The following is a 21264-nucleotide window of genomic DNA, read 5'->3' on the forward strand; positions in this document are numbered from 1 at the left end:
AAAATATGTTTTAAGTTTTAGAAGAATTTGGTTGGATCTTACAATTGAATTTAAACAATCTGTTACGGTATTTTGCTTTGTTTTTTTAGTTGATGTTACCTAACGTGCCTTTTCTGTACATATATATATATACCTGAATGCCAGTGACACGCTTACTAGCTATAGATTAAAATCACACCACAGTGAATGATTTATGTTTAATTTAATAAGTTTAGCATGGTAGGAAGCAATGCATTTTAGAAAGTGAAAATAATTACATTTCAAAATAAAATATATACAGATAATTAACGTCCCAATCAAAAAATGTTTAGCAACATCCTATAATAAATAATATCAACCAATGGTTCTGATGAAGATCTGTTGGTCATATATCTTTATAAACTCCCAAACTTTAAACTTTAATGCAATCTAATATTTGTATTACATAGGCCTTAGAGTTATTTTATGCTCAAGTGGGGAAAAAAAGATGTAACTTATACATATTAATTCAATAAAGCCAGAAACTCAGCCCACAAGTAAAGATGAAGACATTTAAAATCACCTTCTAATCTATAAAAAATTATGATGTGAAGATTATTGCTCAGGCTCCTCAAAGATTCTCCAAATTATTTATCTGCACTACAGGTAATGAATAATCCTACCTTTGAGTAACAAATTGTAATACTTCCCCTCTGTTTTTGTCTCCTTTAATATGCACAGCAACAGAAACTCCACAACTCATGCTGATAGTCATTCTTCACTTTTGTTCTGAGCTCCAGCCAGACTGCTATGGACCTGAACCATTTGCAGATGGAAAGGGATTAACATGAAGGACTTGGCATTAACCCAGAGATAAAAAGTGAAAAGGTAGCTATGTCAAAGTAAATGGAACAGGTAAAAGATCTCCCTGGCACCAAGAACAGGTAGGTTATACAAGCAAGCAATGATTTATAGCTACTGACATGAAAATTAATGTTGAAAATTAATGTAAGCACATTGCCTTGATCCTGGGCCTCAAAAGAAAACTGAACAAAACTGTTACGTATCTCAACAATTTTTAATTAATTTAGCAGCAATACTTAGTCCATCTTAAGTTTACTTTATAAAAACAAATGACACTATGTGTAATCAGTAGGACAATGACTACGGCTGGATAAAACACAATGTGTGTTCAGAAGTTTTGAATGGCAATTAAATTTTGAAAACTTAGTAACACAGTTGCAATTAAAAAATGTTTAATAAAAGGACACTTACTACATAGCCACATTTTACTAAAATTCAATTAGTGAAATGTTCCGAGTGAGACTCCCTTTGGTTCACAAATAAAAGTTTGCTCCTATCAAGCACAGCATGCCTCCTTTTCATTTTAATGAATTACATCCATTACCATTTGCATGTATTGTTAAGATGCAGGTAATTTTCATGCTGGAAATCTACAGCTGTTGTATTTGGAATTAAGACATATAAACATGTACTGAAAGATTAGCAAAGTAAAAAGAATTCATGTAATAGAATTATAAAAGGAGTAAAAAATAGAATTGTAATAGAATTACAAAAAGAGTAAAAAAAGGCTTTCATTTGGTGCTTACTGTAATTCATATCCTCATATATTTTTAATCTCACAATGGAGAAAATACAAATGTAGGACCCAATCCTGTTGCCACTGATGTCAATGGCAATACTACCATTAATGCCAATGAAAATAGGATCATGTCATCAAAATCAATTCAGTATCGAGCAATTGACAGCTTTCCAGCATTTTTAGTAATGTGTACTTTGGAAATGAAGAAAGGAAGGAAAAATGATGTTTATGCATGATTTTTTAGATAAAACTAAATTGGTATTTTGAATTATTTTGGTATCAGCAAGAATCTTACAAATATTATTGTTTATTCATTTATTTAATAATTTCTTAGCTGATCCATATGTATAACACTGTCAATAATTTCAGTTAAGAGTGATGGAATACATTACAATTGTTCAGTTATACATACATATACAAACACAGAGAGATAATACTAAAAATATTTTTCTTACATTAAAAAATTAGGTTTAATACAAATATTAAAAATAATATATTAACATTAAAAATAAGAACTAATACTAATTTTCTTTAAATGAAATACATTCATCTAGTATCATACAGTATGAGGAATATTACAGATAGCTAGAACTGTAGTTTTTCTTTTAAATGCCTACCATATTTTTGGCCATTGTACAAACAGTTAAATAATCATCGTAATTTTTGTTTTAACAGAATGTCTTATTCAGGCACAGCCCAATCCTAGCATGTGCTGAGCTCTTCCTGCAAAGTGCTCTGCATTGTCAGCTCCCATTGAATCTAATAGAGTTGGGGAGCTGGGGAGCTGAGTAGCACAAGATCAGGCCCAAAACAAACATAGGTAAACCAGTACATTTAACAGAACTGTATTTTATTTAATGTTATGTATGAGTATTTAAAAAAAAGAAAAGCAAAGTAAAGTATTTGTACTACCCAATTTTGAAAGTCCCAAATATACAAATATTACCTACATTTTCCAAATAATCCAAGTGTGCTCTGAGCAAAGACCACAGTGTGAACAATATTAAAAGATACATGGCACTTATAACTTGCCATATAACAAAAGCAAAATGCATGTATACCATTATACTTCCTGGCCAATTGGATAGTCAGTGCCAATCATTCATAGTTACTATATTGTAGTTATTCTGTGTTTTCATTTTCCATGTTTATATGGTGCAAGCTATAACTGATTCTTTTATTTTGCGCAAACCATCCCTGCTCTGTCAACAGCCCTCAAATGTTTAAAGAGGCAAACCCTCCCTCTTTCTTTTACTCCTGCTCAATTTTTTGACCCCAGATCTTAAAATAGAGCAACTTTCATGGATTAAATAGTTCTATGGGAGTCATCCTATAAACCACTATTAATTGTAATAAATTTTTGTTTCTTCTTCCAACAATATTTCCATGGCAACATTTTGACATTCTATTGTTGGGGGTGTTCTTCATTCACAGGGCAGGTTAATCACAGGGCAGTAAGGGCAGGCTGTTGGTCAGCCTTTATTTTCTCTGGCCCTTCAACAAAGGTTAGTTGAGGTCATCAGAAGCCAAAGGTTAATTACTTTTCTTCAACAGGGTTAAAGTCACACAGATTGCTATTGGGACAACTGTATGGATGACCTTCAGCTTTTTATGTTCAATCTTCTTTTCTTTTACCAGAGCAAATGGTAATAAGCATTGTGGATAGGGTAAAAGCCAGAAGATCTATATGCAATGTAGATAGCCATCACACTTTTTAGTTATGCTACCATCTATTAGCTTAATCTACAAAAAAAATCAATTGGGTGAACCCAATCCACAAAAGGTTGCATATCCCTTAAATAGAAAAGCCATCAGTACAGAAAATTGCATCTGTTCTGTGGTTTCCCTATTCAATTAATCTGATATTCATAATTGCCCCAACTTCAATAATTTTCCTGAAGAGATTTTCAATAAAACCAGAAAGTAAGTAGAGAGTCCCCGACCCCCATCCCCTCACCTTCTGTACCTTGCTAGGACCAAATTAATCATTGATGTAATTCCACTAACTTCAAAGCAATGAATCTGGTTCAGTGTGTTTAATTAGGAGAAGTGTTTGGTACTTTAAACCTATCAGGCCCTGCAACCACTCTCAACTGCCTCTGGTCTAATTACAAGGCCTGGAGGTAAAGAAAGGTTTTGTAAGGAAGAAAAAGGATGGGTTGTGACTGAGGAGAAAGCCAGGAAGCAGATAAGATAAATGACTGTGAGCAGAAAGAATTTGGACTCAGAGTGGAAGCTGAGGTGAGAAATAGGGGAACCACTTTTCTGAGGTCACCATGCTCTCTTATGCCATATCTGGTTCTCAGTCCACATGCACAGATGGAAGGTAATAGATGGCATACATACATAAAACAATCTGCAAAGGAAGTTCTCAGTCATGAAAATTCCCACTATCTAAGGCTTAATCCTGGGGAAGGAGCATGTAAAAGGGCTTTTCTCTGTGAGGAAAATCACTGGGGCAGCATGACAGAGACCCTAGTCACTATCAGACAGGCTGCCTGCTCAACCACAATCCCACTTCCATCATCGGTGGTGCTGTGAAGATCTCTGTGTCACAGGGATGATAATAGGGTTGCCAATTTTGATTGGACGTATTCCTGGAGGTTTCATCACATGACATAACCTTTAATTAAAGATTAATCTTTAATTCCTGGAGACTCTAGGACAATCCTGGAGGATTGGAAACCCTAGGTGATCTCCTTTGCTGCTACTCCTTTGTGTAGCTGACTGTTTCTGGTCCTCGCACATGGGTGCAGAATGCCTCCAGTGTAGAGGGGATTCAACCCCTCCTGCCCAACTATTCAGCAGTCACTTTCAGTTGCTAAAACAAATGACACTGGATTTTCCCTTTCATAATATACATTATTTTTCAAAAAATAAAAGCAAAATGGAAAATAAATCATTCTCCCTTATCTTAGGTTTGGCCTCATATGTTCCAATTCCAGCTTGAAGATCAATATTGGAAAAACAAATTAAATAATACTATGACAGAGGTCAAATGATGGACATTAAAATATCAATTATAAATCAGGAAAATGTAACTCAGCTACTTGACTGATGTGTTGCTTGGTACAACAAATCCTCAAACTCAGCAAAAGTTATAAATATTTACAGTGCTGATAAACATGGCAAATGGAAGATATGGTAATCAATTGAAATAGGGCTAAATTGAAGACTAATGTATCATTTATATTTGGATATATAGTACAGTATGTAAATTGAGTACTCGCTGTACCACTTTCACATCAAAGAGGTGGCAGACAAATAGCTAATCATAAAACAGAATTATCAGACTTTAACCTTGTACTACTGTTTAACCATCTGCTGTACACACATGATATTGGTAGTATTCCAATTGATACTTTTGTCTCTGTAGTTTTATTATAAGCAGGTTTTTCTCTTTTCACCTGGACATCAGGAGACACAGATTCCCAGCTTAAAACCCCTTGTTTGCAATCATTGTGCCAGCAGCCACTGCAGCGGATGAGACTAATATTAATTTCCAAATAAAAACTGTGTTAAAGTGGAGTTAAGGTTCAGTACAGATCAGTAAATTGAGGGTAAAAACTTGACAGGGATGTTGCAATTATCCCACAAACAAGCATTAAAGCCCATGGAAATTCAGAGTTTAGGTTACACTTAACAGAAAGCACAGTTAAGGCACTCAAACAGCCTTAAATCTGCCATGTAGTGACACCATGCAAAATAACCATATAACTATGATTAGTGCATAATAGTGTTTGTACTCTCAAAACAGATTAAACTGATGATTAAAGACACTAGACTCTTTTCATTTTTTTCCTCTCAACATGTCACTACAAGGCAGAGAACCCTGCAGCAGCAGAGTATAATAGTTTCCATCAGCACCAGACTTCCACATTTCCTCCAATGGTCCCCTCATAAACACACAATTTTTTTCCTCAATCCCTTACATTCCCCTCTGCAGACACTCCTGTTTCCTGCTATGCTCTCTGGGTCCATCATGTTCATAGAGAACAGTTTGGTGGGAGACAATGGACCTTTCCTCTTCTTTGGCTCTCCTCCGGGTGGAAGTTACAGGCTGCCACTTCTTCCTATGTCCCTCCATTTTGGGGGACCCTTTCCCTCCATTAATATCCCAGTACCCCATTTCTCTCCCCATCTCCCCAAATTCCCCACTTCCTCCATCACTCAAGTGTTACCTGTTCCCAGGCCATCTCTTGCATCCCTCTGGAGACTTCAGCACAGATTAGCTGAGGTAGGAAAAGAGAGATGAGTAAGACATATACAGGGGTCCTGGGCCACTCTGGACCCTAGTGACAGAAAGCCTTTTTATTCATTAAGAGTTTGGACTTTGGCAAGGAAATAAAAATACCCATGTCTGGATTTAAAAATCTTGGGCAGCCCCAGACAAATTCAGAGAGCTATGCTTGATTAATATATTTCCTTTGGATACTAATGAAGAGAGCCATGCATTCTTGCCCATAGCAGTCCAGAGAGCCAAGAACCATTCATTCATATTTTACCATTAATTTGCTAGTTTTACTCAGTGAACTTTCATATGAGCAAAGGCAAGTTTTTACACTTTATCAATAGAATAATCTCTAAACAATACCAAGTGCAATATTTGTGACACAGGGACTTTTTTCTTTGTTTAAAACATGAATTTCTGGTAATTAAATATTTTTAAAACTACAAAATTGAAGGGTTTCTCCCCATTTAAAAACTGTTATAAGATATTTTGCAAAATATAAACATCCACAAGCATGTTTTAATGACTATTTGGATAAATTTTCTGTGTAAGAAATGTGAGAACTAATAGTTCAGACTGGAGTCAGACATAATATAGGAACATTTGTTTTGCATCAAAATCCTCATCTCACCGTTGTAATATGATGAATGAAGGGTGTGAAAGCAGCTTCTCTTATAATCTTCCAGTGTGCCAAAAATAGCATTCTCCAAAATAAGTGCATTTTCCAACCCTACCTGTCATCCACATTTGTGTTCACATATCTCCAAAATTAGGTGAGCTTTGGTAAATAATAATAATAATAATAATTGGACTCCCCACAATGCTAAAACTATTTCCTTGTGTTTTACCATCTTAGCATGTTTTCAAGATGAATTGATGTGAGCTTCAGAATCAGAAATACTTTAAGGGTTCATGCTCCATCAGCTAACAGAGACCTCTCAAGCTGAAAAGGTTTGCAAAAGTATGGAAATATTTTCCACAAAATTGACATAAAAAAGTTCTCCATTATGTTCTGGAGGAAAAAAGGAGATTCACTAGCAGGATGCCAGCCAGTGTGTATACACCTGTGGCACAGGAGCAATGCAAGTAGCAATGGTAGACAAACCTCCCAGTTTAGCTCTCACTCAGAATCCCTTCCCTATGTTATACATGCAGCCAAAGCATTATTGAATGTGACTTGTGCAGACTACTCTCCGCACATAAAGTTACCAAATGAAAGCTTATTAAAATAATACTAGGCATCAGTGGCAATACATAGACTAACCACTGGCTATTTGCTCTTCAGATTCCCGTTTGACATTCCTAATTTCCATTTTACCTGCCACAAACTATGGTCCTTTCTACCGGTTTCTCGTGAGCTGGATATCCATTTTCTTAAGGATACTTTGTCTTGAATAACCTCTTGCCATTTAACTATATTGGCTTTTTATTGACTTCCTCTTTCTTTTTCTGTCTAGTGGTATGGTTTCTTCAGTGTTGATATGCTTAAACTGTCTCCATGTTAGGTATAATCATTTTAAATTTAGTATCTTTCTTACTAGCTGCCCCATTTTTTGTTATTTTTTAAAATCATGCGTTCTAAAATTCAGTGTCACAGTGCTAACTTTTGGTATGATACGACCCCCAAGATGTTAAACTTAATTAAAATGTAGTCACTTGTTTACTTAGAGGCTGAGCTGTGGTTATGTCTTGAACCAACTACTGTGTTAGTGTTACTAAAGAGTAAATTGAGAAAAGCATTTTGTTTTGCATGCCTTAGAAGTGGCTTCTAAAACACTAGAAAGCAATCCTTTAAGGTGACAAGAAATTACTATTTTAAATTTAGTTCCAATATGACATTAGAGCAATAAATATGAAGGTGGTTGAAGTAATTCATTACTGTAAATTTACATTCATTAGGCCAGGAATATAACAGATTAGATAGATAGATAGATAGATAGATAGATAATGCTACAATAAATATATGTTAGCTGTATTGTATGACTGGGACATATTTAACTTGGGCCCTGAAGAGACAATATTAAGAGATAGAAAGCAAAATAAAAATATTGTCTGGTTTTATTTCCTGGATTTTATTTATTTATAAATATATATAGTATACATAGCAATATCTGAAGATGGACCAACTTATTATATACTATCATATATATATATATATACACACATATACACATATACACATATATTCTAATATATACATATACGTTGGGCATGGAGGCATGCGCCTGTAATCCCAGCTACTTGGGAGGCTGAGGCTGGTGGATCGCTCAGGGGTTCTGGGCTGCCGTGTGCTACGCCAATTGGGTGTCCAGTGTCACTGACAGCCCGGCTAGTGGGTGGTTGAAGGACTGGCTATAACAATACAAATGATGTGTTGCGATCGGCACTCTCTCTGTGAGGGCTGATGGACCAATCGATCAAGGTCCATACATATACTACATAGAATACATATATAAAATACATATACTATTCACGGATGCCCAGATATAGAAATAGCTAGAAAGTCTGTTGAAACACCTCCAAAAAAGCATCAGGAAGAGTTGGAGTTCCCCAAAGCGGAAATGGAAAAGTAAATGTGCTCTTTCAAGAGCACCAGGAGACTTCTCTGGGATATGCTTGTATGAAAGAAAAATGCACAAGAAGTTGTGCTGTGAAGAAATTGGAAAGGCAAAGAAAAGAAGCTGAAGATTTGACAATTGGGCCTGGTTTTACCAGAAAAAAACACCACCCATATTAAACAATAGGTTTAGAACTCAGAAACCTGCCTAGTTAGCAAAATAAGATGACAAGAGTGTGTTATCCCAAAGCTTTCCCATCCTCACTAATTCTCCATCAAATACTGAGACTAGTTCAAATCCTAATCTTCCAAGCCCTGTGTGACATTGGCTACTGCTATCCATTTGGAAGCCCTTTTTTGTCTATTATTGAAAGGGCATAGAAGACTGAACTTTCTGTGGGACAGGAAGAGAATGACTTTGCCTTGTCCTACCATTGATCTGACCAGAATGTAGCTCACAGAGGTCTAGAATACCTGTCTGATTTATACAGAAACATTACATACACTACTCATCTATCATTCCCAGTTCATTCTTTCAAGGCCTATGCCATAAACAACATGAGACATATAATGTCATAGACATGATAACTCTCTCTTATAACATGTAACATGAAAAAAGCCATCAATGTTACCCTAATAAGCAGTCTTTGACAATTAGTTCCTTAAGGGTATATAATTATATATACCATAGAGGTATGTGTGAGTGGGTATATCCTAATGTTACCAAGTATGTAAAGGAGTGTAATGTACCAGTATGTGGCCATCTGCTCATCCAGTTGCAATACATTCCTGCCTCACTCAGTCTGACCTTCAACATCATGATTTTCTGTCTGCTTTTTAAATCATGGCTAATTAGGGGATTCACTATCCCTTATGATATCTGACTTTCATGCAATTTCTAATTAGTGAATGTGAAATGTTCTATTAACTAAATTAATTGTTATATTTTGATTAATGTGTTAAATGGTAATATTAGATGCCAACATTTTTCCTTCAGATTATTTATTTTTCAGTAAACGTAATTTTGCATCCTGGGTAGCAGATTTTAATTGTGTGCCTTAACTTAATCCCAAACTCTTCTACTGGATTCATTTTGTGTTGTCAGAGTCATTAATATGAAGAGAGGAGTGTGGAAATTGAAGCAGGCTGGAAATTACCTGCAATGAATATTCTCCAGAAATATTCCTCAGGATAAGACGCTTAACTTCAAAGATCTGTTCATAATGTTATAGACTTATGTACTGATGAAGATCATTATACAAATATAGCCTTGTCAAATAATGAAACTATAAACTTTCCACATTTATGATGCTTTCTGATAATCACACCACTGATAGTATTTAACAATTTACTACAGGTTCTTTCCCAAATGTGGTTACACAGAAGTTTTCTTCAATTAATACTTCTTCTGGGGTTATCTTCTTGGGTCTCTGAACCTTTTAGCTAAAATCCAACCTTTAGCATGTCTACTTCCATAAGCCCTACAAGGCCTTGCACTAATAAAGGAGGCCTTTAATCATAGCAAAGCCAAATAACCTGATTATTTGTTCCCCAACTTGCTCTATTACATGTTTCAGCCTAATAAGCAACACAATTTTCAGTATCACTCTACTTATAACAAGCTAAAATAATACACAAGACAAGATCATAAGTCAATACTGGCTTGGTACATCATAATCTACAACTCTAAAACCGCTGGAAAAGTTTTAACTTACATTGCAATGTTTGAGAGGAAAATTCTGTCTTCAGTCTGCACAGCAGATCATTATTGCATATTCTGCACTGCAATGGGAGTTATACAAGCAGAACATACAACATAGGTCATCACTACAGATAAGAGATCTCCAGAGCAGATGAGCTAGAGAATCTTAAACAGGGCGAATTCTCCTAAATTTTGAAACAAGTCTATAATGGGGCAATCAGGCCCTTATATCTATGAATGTGGAAGCTGGTTTCCATTGCTCCAGGGGAAACATGGCTTTGTACAGTTGTGACAGGTTCCCTCCCCCAGGGTGCCACTTGGAACTGGGGTACCACTGAGCCCATCTGACCCACCACCCTGGCTTCCCTTTACACTGTACTGCTATGCAGCCTGTCAAGCCCTTCCCCAGGCTTTAGACTGCACTTTACCAGCACGCATACAGGCAGGGACACACCCAACTGCAGCTATACACACAGATGCTGAGATCAGCTCTGCATGGGAAGGTTCAGCTAAGGAATTGCTCATTTACTCAAGCGCACACACCCTTCTGGAATGTTAACCCAAAATTATACCGTCTTGCGCTGCACAGAGAACTGTACAGAGTAAGCCTCATGTAATTCGCCCCCTCCCTCAATGTGAAGAGGAATATACACAACTTTCTGCCCCAAGTTATGATTTACACACACACTGGTTTTAGACAAAAATTTCCTGTTAGCTTCTTTTGTCCACAGTACTGCATTTCCAGCTCTATAGTTGCAGGCCTCAAGCAAACAATTTTTCTTCAGTTTTACAAGTGTAAGAAAACTAGTTTATTAACTACAGATGATAGACTTCAAGTGATTATAAGGGATAGCAAACAGAACAAATCAGACTACCTAACAAATAAAACAAACATGCAATCTAAGCTTAAAATAATAAAGAAATTGGATAGGTGTAACAAATTCTCACCCTAAATGGTGTTTTAGGCAGATTGTAGAGATTCTGGAGGGAAGCTTCACTTGTTTTCAGCTTAAAACTCCAGGTATTCCTTTCACAGGCAAGACAGCCCTCTAGCTTGGGTTCAGTCCTTCTCCCCTAGTTCAGCCTTTTTGTTCTAAGGAGTTTCCACCAGTCTTCTTTCCTGGGCGGGGAGTCAGTGAAGCATGAACCACAATGATGTCACTCCCCTGCCTTAAATAGTTTTTGCATATGGCTGGAATCCTTTGTCTCCCAGCTTGATTCCCACGCCCGGTCAGTGAAAAAACACTATCATGGAGTCCAGTACCAGGTGACTTGGTCACATGTCCCCGCAGGGCCACCCCAGCAATGACTCAGAGGCTATTTGCAGCCTTCCCAGGAAGACTCCCCTGGTGGGAGATTAGCATCTTCTAACACCTATTGTTCTCCCTAATGGTCCTTCCCAACCAGCCATCCAGACTGATTGCATTCTGTCTAGTGGGCATTCCCCAGGTGTAAACACATTTGCAATAGATGCATAGACAATATTTCTAACTTCAGATACAAAAATAATATATGCATACAAATAGGATAATCATATTCAGTAAATCATAACCTCTTCAAAGATATGTCACATGACCTATCTTGTGTAAAATACATCATAGTTATGCCATAATCATATCCTAACAATGTCTCTATGAAGAATATGGGGGCGTAATGTCACAACAGTCACACAAGGAACATGCAGTCCTTGAGTGGCATGGATTCATCCTCCTCCATGACCTGTACAACATCCAAATATCTGTCTAACACAAGCTATGAATCTCTAAAAGCTCAGGCCTCCGCTGTGGAACTAGTCATGAATAATGTTGAAAAGCTTACATCTTGTGATCTCGTGATCACAGTCAGCACACTACATGTGAGTGCTGGGTAATGTAATCTGTCATGGAAACGGGTCAGTGTCTCACCTGATTTCTTCGTGCTTTGCCTGAAGACCAGTGCATCATACACTAAATTCTTTTCTTGGAGATAAATGGTTATTAAGAACATTAATGGCTTATTCAAGGGGATCTTCATTTCTGCACGGTATTTTGTTGGGCAGTGAATCATAAATATTTACTTCCTCCTTCATGCAGCACAGAAGAAGTGCAATTCATTTTTGGACTTTCCATTTTGAATGCATTCAACAGATTTTTTAATCTGTTTCTCCCTTTCTGCCATTGTAAAACAACTGAAGCACCCTCCTGGAGATTCAATGCAGAGAATTCAAGCAATGCGAATGTTAGGCTGTTGTTTTACCTTTTTTATGTCTTTATATATTTTCTTTCCAGCTTTTATCTCACATATTGCTACTTTCTTCCTGTGCAATTTCATTTAACTTTATTACTGCAGATTATGTGAGCTGTACCCCTTGAACTGCTTCCAGTATCTTCTATTGCTAGAATCTGTACACAGTTGCACATGACAAAGATGTCTGACAAAAATTTCCTGTTAGCTTCTTTTGTCCACAGTACTGCATTTCCAGCTCTATAGTTGCAGGCCTCAAGCAAACAATTTTTCTTCAGTTTTACAAGTGTAAAAAAAAACAGCTCTCACATTTCCTCCATGCAGGCTGAGGCATTGTTCGCTCTGTTATGACACTATCTGACTGCAGATTTGTTGTGCCTCCTGGTGCTGTTTTTTTTTTTTTTCCTCTTTATTTTCTCTTTTCTGATTTTTCCCCCTCAGTGAAGGTGGAAGGTTCAGCCATATCATTGCCAGTTGTACTAGCTGGCATTAAATCCAAGAACACACACAGGTACAGGTTTAGTATTTTCTATTGGCACAGCTGCAGTAGCTAACAAATAGTGCACTGTCACAGCTCATGCACTGAACTCCACTATGGGGTGATGGGGACCTGAGATTACAATAGCACAGTGGCCAGACTGAGCAGGAACGTCTACAGTGCTATTTTTAGCCCCATAACACAAGCACCGAAAGCCCAAATCAGTTGACCTGTGTTCCAGGCCCCGCTGCTGCGAGGAACATTTTGCAGTGTAGATGTACCCTTGCAGGTATCTCTTCAGTCTTTCTGATCCATACAAGGGGGTTTAGAACTTGGAGACCTTATGCACCAACACTTCACTTTTATGTGAAGAATTAATTATAAGGAGCCCATAATTGCCCCTAGATTCTCCAGGGCTATTCCAGAGGTACCAGCAATAGAGGAAGTCCTAGTAGCTTTAGTGCACTAGAGGAAGCAGGGACTTCAGAAAGATAATCATCAGCAGCATTAGGCTAAGCATTGTGATGGACTCAAAAAGGTGATGTTCTCTTTCTGGCCAGCATCCTAGCAGGACATACTGGGTTGCCTGTTGCATTCAGCATGTGCTGTATGATTAAACTGCACTATTAGGATGATTGAAAATAACACGTATGCTTTATTTGTGTAATTAGATTAACCCACGCACTCCCAACTTTTTTTTAAACCCCTCCTAAAATGTACTGGTGGCTTGGGCTACAGCTACTACTCTCCTTTCTGAACATTCTCTCTCTCTTTCTAGTCCTGTTTTGTCTCTGTTCTGAATTTTCCTTTCATGTCTTGTGTATTTCCAACCCCCCCACCCCTGATGTTTGATTTTTTTTATTCCCCTCACCTGATTTTGCCCTCTTTACTTTCCTCCATCCCCTCTCACTAGAAGTCTCACTATAAGGCTCAGAGTGAAGGATATCCACTGATGTCACCTTCTCTTTACACTAATCTATCCTTAAAACTTGTTTCTTCTGCAAAGTCTATCAGGGTTGATACAAAAATCCTGAAGGTCAGTGTATATAACTGTTACGAGTTGAGGGATTAACCCTTATATCCCTGATCCAGGTCGGGTAACTGCAATCAGGCAATACAGCTGAGTGGAATCAATATATGTAATAAAAGTTCTTGATACTCTGTGCTTCAGGATTCAGCATTCCTGGTCTTAATAATTTACAATAAGAAGCAGTGGTCTGTACATGTGACAGGCACAAATTAGGGCCTAAAATAAGTAACCAAGCATGATCAAGAGCTAATCCTCAAGTTGATTTTGTGTGTCTGTGGTTTTAATGAGTATTTTAACTGGGTTTTTTAAAAGATTAATTTGCAGGTTCCTAGCCTATCATGTAGTTGAGATAGGGTGTGGCTATAAAAGCAAAGGAGAAGCTACTACATAGCAGGAAGGGCAGGACCTTTCCCCTTCCATCTTGCTGGTGTGTGTTACCAGCCCTTTTAGTTGCTTTTTTTTCCCATTTTGAAATCTTCTGGCTGTTTATGAAGAAGCCAGCCCTAAGAAAAGTGGACTGAACTGCCCTTTGGGGTTTTATTTTATCTCTCCTGTCCCATGCTGCTTCATGTTCCCTTCTCCCTACCTGTGAGAATGATGTCGGCAGCTCTCTCTTCCCTCTCCCCTAGCTGAAAACTTCTTTCTAGTTCCTGAGGGGTGACAGGAAAGCTCATGTGCTACAAGACTATTGCCAGCCAGGATAAGATTTCACAGGTCTGGTATGCTGCAAAGGACAGAGGGTCTGGACAAAAACATATAATGAGTATTGTAATGAATGTCCTCACTCATATTGGGTACCTGTCTGCCACTCCAGTAGAGTTGCAGAGAAAGGCAGGTTTCAGAGAAAGGCAGTAGCCAATGGAAGGGGCTATATTAATGTGTTCAACCTCCAGCCTGTGGAGTGCTCCATAATGCCATGTGATATGCAAAATGAAATAACAGCCAGAAGTCAGAGGGGAGTAGGCTCAGGAGGGATCCAGTTAGATCATTAGCTGGGCAAAGCTGGGACTTATAGGGGAGAGCTGGGCAGGGAAGCAGCCTGCTGCTAGCAGTTATAGTAGCAGCAGGATACTGGGCAGCATCCTGAAAGTGGTAGGCATGGGATAACAGCATGTGGGCAGCAGGAGAGTGCAGAGAGCCCCAATGAGACATTCCAGTTACAGTCCTGTACTGGGGGCTAGGCTAGGAACCATGGAGTGATTTTTGTGGTAACTGTTGATGTCCTTAGGCTTTTGGTGTTTGCACATTTTCCTTTTGCTAACGCTGTCAAAATGATCACTCCACGCCTGACCTCTCAGTCCTCATCTAGAGGAAACCTGTACAACACCTTCAAAAAATGAGCCTGGGAACTTAAATTCATAACTCTGTAAGACACTAAAAATCATGGACTTAATAAAAATGCTGGATTTATAGCTCATTACAACAATCTGTAACCCATTAACTCTCCTTTGTTCTATGACTGTAGATGTGTTAAATGGCCATTTCACCCTGAATGGTCTCTTGCAACATGTGTTAATTCCTGCAACACGTGTTAACAAAATACCTCTGTATTTAGCTGTGACACTTCAAGTACCTTTCCTAGACCTGAAGAAGAGCTCTGTGTAAATTAAAAGCTTGTTTCTTTCACCAACAGAAGTTGGTGCAATAAAAGATATTACTTCACCCACCTTGTCTCCCTAATGTCCTGGGGCCAACACAGCTACAACAACACTGCAAAAAATAATCCCGTTACTTATTTGTAATATGTGTTAATGGAGGCCCACCGAGAGCAAAAGCCTGGTGCTCAGAGCGCCTGCAGCACTTGGTCTGAGCTCATGATACACAGAGAATTTACCAGTCACCTAGAAGGGAGCGGTGTGCACATCACTCAGAGTGACTCCCTGCAGCAGAGGGGGTGGGCTACACGCTGTCCACTGACACTATTATTACTTATTTGTATTACGGTAATGCTTAGAGATCTCAACCAGGATTGAGACTCAACTGTGTTGGCTGCTGTACACATAGTAAGAGACAGTCCCTTCCCTGAAGAACATAATCAAGATACTAATAACTTGAAAATAATACAGGAATTTTTTTAAAACAATCCTTATTTAAAATGAGTTTGTCAACATTTTTGCCAAAAAATCCCTTTTTCTAAAATATTTTTGCAGAAAATGTTCAGCTTTTCAAAATTTTTTTATTTTTTATTTTTCATTAATTCCCATTGACTGCCAATGGGAATTTGGCTTCAAAATGCTTAAACCCTTTTTGAAAATGAAACTTAGTCTCCTAAATCAGTTAGGAGTTGCAATGCTGAGCACAGAAACACCTAAATACCTTTCAATCTACAGTTTGAAATACAGAACAAAAAATTAATAGTAAATACAAAGTCACAGTATGACACACTAGAGATATCCTGTCTCCCAGGCTATTAATCTGGCTCTTTTCAGAAACACTGAATCCACTTTTTTTTTAAACTGCAAATAAATACATTTGAAACACTAAACTGTAGAAAATGTTGCACTGCATACTTTAAACAACTCAGACAGCATTCACTAAATCTTTTTTACAGTCTATAGCCTGCAGAGCCAAAAAAAAAAAAAAAAGAAAGGATGTGGTTAACAGTTCCCCCAAAACTGGGGGAGTACCAGTACTAATGTTTGATTATAAATCATTTAAATTGCTGGTCTTGTTTCAAAATCTTACCTGTTTCATAATGGATGCTATGAAATTCCTCAGTTTTGTCCAAATTTTACATTGAATTATTTGATTCCCATTAACTCAAAACGCAGAATGGAACAGAGATGAACCAAACTCTCTGGAAAGATTTGCAGATATCCTTGTAAACCTAAACCAATTTATTTTACATAATTCTCTTTATAAAATTTTAATTGGACTCTAGAAATGAGATATGTTTCAATAATATAGGGGAATTTATACTTTTGATCTTTTATTTTGATGACTTTCAGTATTTTTGTATTACTAGTAGCAGCATAAGATATATTCTTATAAACACAGGACTAATATGTTTCAGTTATTGTTATCTACTGATTCAGTAACACTTGAATTGATCTCAGACTGTTTCAAGCAACCCTAATGCACCCAAAACACCACATGAACCACAGAACCTAGATCAATAATTTTTCAAGTGAAATAATTGTTTGCCTTTGTAAGACCCTATTACTTCTAGAATGAAGAACTGTTTGATTGACCTCCAGGAAAGCAGCAGATGTGAATAAGCCAATCACCTCAGGCCTTATCATTTAAAGAGAGGCCTTGAAAATTACAGAAAAGTACACTGAGCATGTGCCGGTTAGCTGTGGGAAATAAACAGCTGGAGAAGCTGCAAACTGCTTTGATAAAACAGAATAACCTCCTAATTTGTGGTCAAAATAGATTCTCCTGATTAACCACCCACCCACCAACATATTTTATTTTTTAAAAAATATTCAATTAATAAAGACAATAACTAAATGATATTGCAGTGACTGGAGTTATTTTCAGAGGACCAGTCTGATTTAGTTTGTTGCCTGATTTTGTGAAATCCCACACAGAAATGTCACGAAGATCATGAATTTACAGTTTTGAATCTGTCTTAAACATCTTTGTTCAGATTGTCTTTACTACTATGTAATTTTAATGTTGTTTTGCATTATTTGTATATTTCTATACTCTTACATATTGGATAGGATGTATAGGTAGATCCTCAGCCAATGTAAATTGGTGTAGCTCCATAAACGTCAATGGAAGTATAAAAAGAGTTACACCAGCTGAGGATCGGGCGCTATTTATCTAGCATGAGATTCTACAAGGTAGAGCCAAGAGGGAAGTAGAGTTGAGGTGGCTTTAAACCCTCCCAATCCTGGCTGTTCTGAGAGATGGAGAAGCCCCCAGTGTAACTTAGCCCTAGGGGCCTGTGTAAGTTAAAGCAATCTTGCTCAAGCATTGCCTGGAATCTGCACAGTGCTATGATTCCACCCATCCTAACCCCAACCCTGCGCCTGGCTTGCCCCTGTCAAGGAAAAAGTCACCCACGCAGTGATTTTAGTTCAGAGACTCAAGCCTGAGGCTTGTTTATTGAATACACACCAACGCGTTGGGAGTAGCAGTACTGAAACCATGCCCCTGATACAAAGCACACAGAGACTTTTAAAGCTTAAAACCACAAACAAATTACACACAGTTAAGTAATAATAACCATATTAGGAATAAGGGAGTTAGGGTTTCTTGGTACTTTCCAGCATTCTTTTGCAATCTTGCCTTGGTATGGGTGCAATTTGAGTTAAGGTCTTCTTGGTATTTTCCAATGCTGTTACAACCTTGCCTTTTGTGGGGTGCTTATTACACAATTGCCCCTTACAGGGTACAGTTACTCAATGGGGGTAGTCATACAAATGGAGTAGGGGGAGGCATGGTTACTCAAATGGGGTAGGGGGAGGCATGGTTACTCATTTTAGATGATTGCTTCACACATTGCTTTACACAAGTGGTTATCTTATATTTCAAAAGCAGTAGGCACATATTGCAAATATGACACTCACCCCCGCAGCCCCTCTCCAGCCACGGGGAGCTCGGGGACCCGGGCAGGGGGTGAACCAGGCAGCCGGGCCCGGCCCCTCCTGGCAGAAGCGTGTCCGCCTCCGACCCACCGCTTGTTGCTGGGGCTTTTCACACTCCTCTTTTCCAGCCCCCCTTCCCTCCCTGTGTCTCAACCTCTGACCCCCACTGTCAGGGAGCACAACACTTAGCTTAGTCTGGGCTCGTGCCTGTTAGCTGCAGGGCGGGCCTAGGCCAAGCAGAAAAGCTTAGACTAATAGGGCTAGCTTAATTTTCCCTCACACCCCTCACTGAGGTTTATGAAGGTATCCTCGTGAGGCAGCCTTATGACTGTCTTCTGCAGTTTCTGCACCGGGGGAATCCTTCCCCACCTAGCACCAGACCTAGGGTTACCATATCTAATAAATAAAAAAAGAGGACCCTCCCCGGGCCATGGCCCCGCCCATTTCCCCACGCCTAGTCCCGCCCCAACTCTGCCCCTTCCCCGCCCTAACTCCGCCCCCTCCTCCCTCCCACTCCCAGCCACGGGGAAAGGGCTGCCCCAGCGCTTCCCCAGCGCAGCTGAGCCCGGGAGGTGAAGCGCCCAGCCGGGGGTGCAGGGTCTGGAGGCTGCCCAGCAAACCGTGAAGCCGGTAGCGCTCGGGCTTTGGGCAGCCCCTATGTCTCTGGACCCTGCGCCCCCAGCCGGGCACTTCCCCTCCCGGGCTCCGGCGACGCAGGGTCCGGAGGCACGGGGGCTGCCCGAAATCGGTAGCGCTCGGGCAGCCCGGCTCTTAAACAGAGCCGAAGAGTCGGGGAGGAGCAGAGCCGCCATTTTCCTGGACATGTTGGGCTTTTTGGCAATTCCCCAAATTCGGGTTTGACTGCCGAAAAGCTGGACATGTCCGGGAAAAAGAGGACGTATGGTAACCCTACCAGACCATTTAAACAGTATAAAGGGGCCAGAATACCAAGGTCTTCAGGCATCCAAGAAACAGGATGACCAAAGGTTTTAAAGAGAAAATTAGAACACTGTTCCCAGTATTTTCACTTTTGGGCTCCAGACCAAAGATACTTATCATGGGGATATATCAGAGGGGTTGGCCAGCTGAGTTTCTGACATATCCTGTTGTGTTTTTTTTCAATTCGTTGGGGGTTTTTTGTTTGATTTTTTCCCCAAGGAGTCATAAAATAAGCAACATAAATTTATTCATTTGAGCACAAATCCTGATACTATTGCCACCAATAATAGAACTTCTATTGCCTTCCTTGTGAGCAGCATTTGATCAGAATTGCCAAAAAGAAAATAAGGTAAAATCACCTATGGGAACTCCTCATTTGTGATTTTTTTTCCTTTGTAGATTTTAAATATTGTAACTAAATTGTTGCCCTGCCAGTCAAAATATATCAAAACAAATCAGTGGGGCCTGATTTTTCACTTCTCTGTGCAAAGCAAGTGCAAAGTGGATGTAGAACAATTCCATTCTGGTTTGGAAGCACACCCACTTTCATATAGTTGTAAATGACTACATAGTAGAGAATCACACTCATATTTAAAGATGAAAAAGACTCATTTAGTTTTCTAGTCCATTTCCCTGCCAGTTAAAGACTTTCCCCCACATTTTTCCTTTCTTAACTTCATCACATCTAGTTATTCTGTATTAATCTCCCTTCCTAGTATTAAATTTTGCTTTTTTTAATATACCTTTCCTTTACTTGTCTGAGAGGGCCATACCATGTTCCTTTTCTAACATGCTTCTAACAAGCACTGCAGTTAGATGCACATATTAAAGACATGCCATTTTTATTGGGGTCAGGTCTATGCAAGAACTTCTTACAAAATATAACCAGAGGAAAGGGACAGCTTATAGTGTCCTAGGTGTGAAACACAGAAATTCCCTAGAACCATGAGCTCAAAATCCCAGCAGAATCAACTGAGCTATTCCACTTACGGAGGTAAATAACTGTGTTTCATGCATTTTATTGTGTGGTAGTATTTCAATGAGACCACAGAAACCCTGCCTGCTCTGGGGCCCTAATCCAGCAAAGCCCTTGACCACTTGCTGAACTTAAAGCAGGTGAAGAGTCCCGGGGAGCCAATGTATTTTAGTTATTTATTTTGTATTGTGGTAGCACATAGCTGTCATGGATCAGGACCCCATTGTGCGAGGTGATGTAAAAAAACAGAACAGACCTTCTTTGCTGAACATACATCAGTAATCTCATAATACTTTTAGGAAGAGTTACAAATCAGATAGAGTTGTCCCAGTATTAGTCAAATTTTCTCTTCTCCCAACTGTTACACAAGATGCTGTGTTGGCATCTGGCTTCTGAACAAATACTGTTTAGGCAATGCAAGTACTGTACTTGGGTATCTCGAGGGTTGACTTGGGTACCAAGTAATAAAATACCCACTTATAAATTACACCTGTATGCCAATGCTGCTTTAACAAAACTGGGGAAGTAGTGCATAGCCAGCACATTTCCTGTGAGGGAACAGGCCTAAATTTCTGTAGTTTTGTAGCAAGATCTGCCCTCCCTTGTATGCCTGCTTACTGAGAGGTATTGTTTTTGTTAACTACATTGTAAATAACTAAAATGGTCACATAGCATCTCAGTATGTTTTTGTAAGGAAGTCGTAGTTAGTTCTTCCTATGTATTAGACCTGACTTCAGGCTTTTGGTCTTTTATGTGTGCAATTAACTGCAAACACCTTGTCATAAACATTTTAAAAGGTCAAAGTGATTGCAACAATTTTGCTAAAGAGATAAACGGTCAAATAAAACATTGAATTGTTAATTCCCAGGTGACAAAAAGCTGCATACGTCTGATCAATAAGAAGACATGCAGAAAGAATTCTGGGATAAAGGGCGGGTCAACCTTGAAGTGTTAATAACTTGCTGATATTATTTTGTTCTGGCACATCACACGTTGTAGCAGGTAACAGAGCCGATAAGAGCAAATTAA

The 21264-nt window shown here is 38.8% G+C and overlaps 1 long non-coding RNA gene across 2 annotated transcripts in view; it reads right to left on the minus strand.

Annotated features, from left to right (window-relative positions):
* Positions 1-230: 230 nt before the first annotated feature.
* LOC128833468 (uncharacterized) overlaps positions 231-21264 on the minus strand; it is a 98668-nt gene continuing 77634 nt past the window's right edge. The window contains exons 4-7 of one of the 2 annotated variants that reach the window (XR_008444245.1): positions 11000-11171; positions 10065-10131; positions 5743-5793; positions 231-5035 (exon numbers count right to left, since the gene is read on the minus strand). This is a non-coding gene — a long non-coding RNA (uncharacterized LOC128833468). Of the gene's footprint in view, positions 5794-10064; positions 10132-10999; positions 11172-21264 lie in introns of both variants that reach the window. The other variant, XR_008444244.1, reaches the window with a different exon arrangement.

Source organism: Malaclemys terrapin, chromosome 3, assembly GCF_027887155.1.
Source record: "Malaclemys terrapin pileata isolate rMalTer1 chromosome 3, rMalTer1.hap1, whole genome shotgun sequence".
NCBI lineage: Eukaryota > Metazoa > Chordata > Testudines > Emydidae > Malaclemys > Malaclemys terrapin.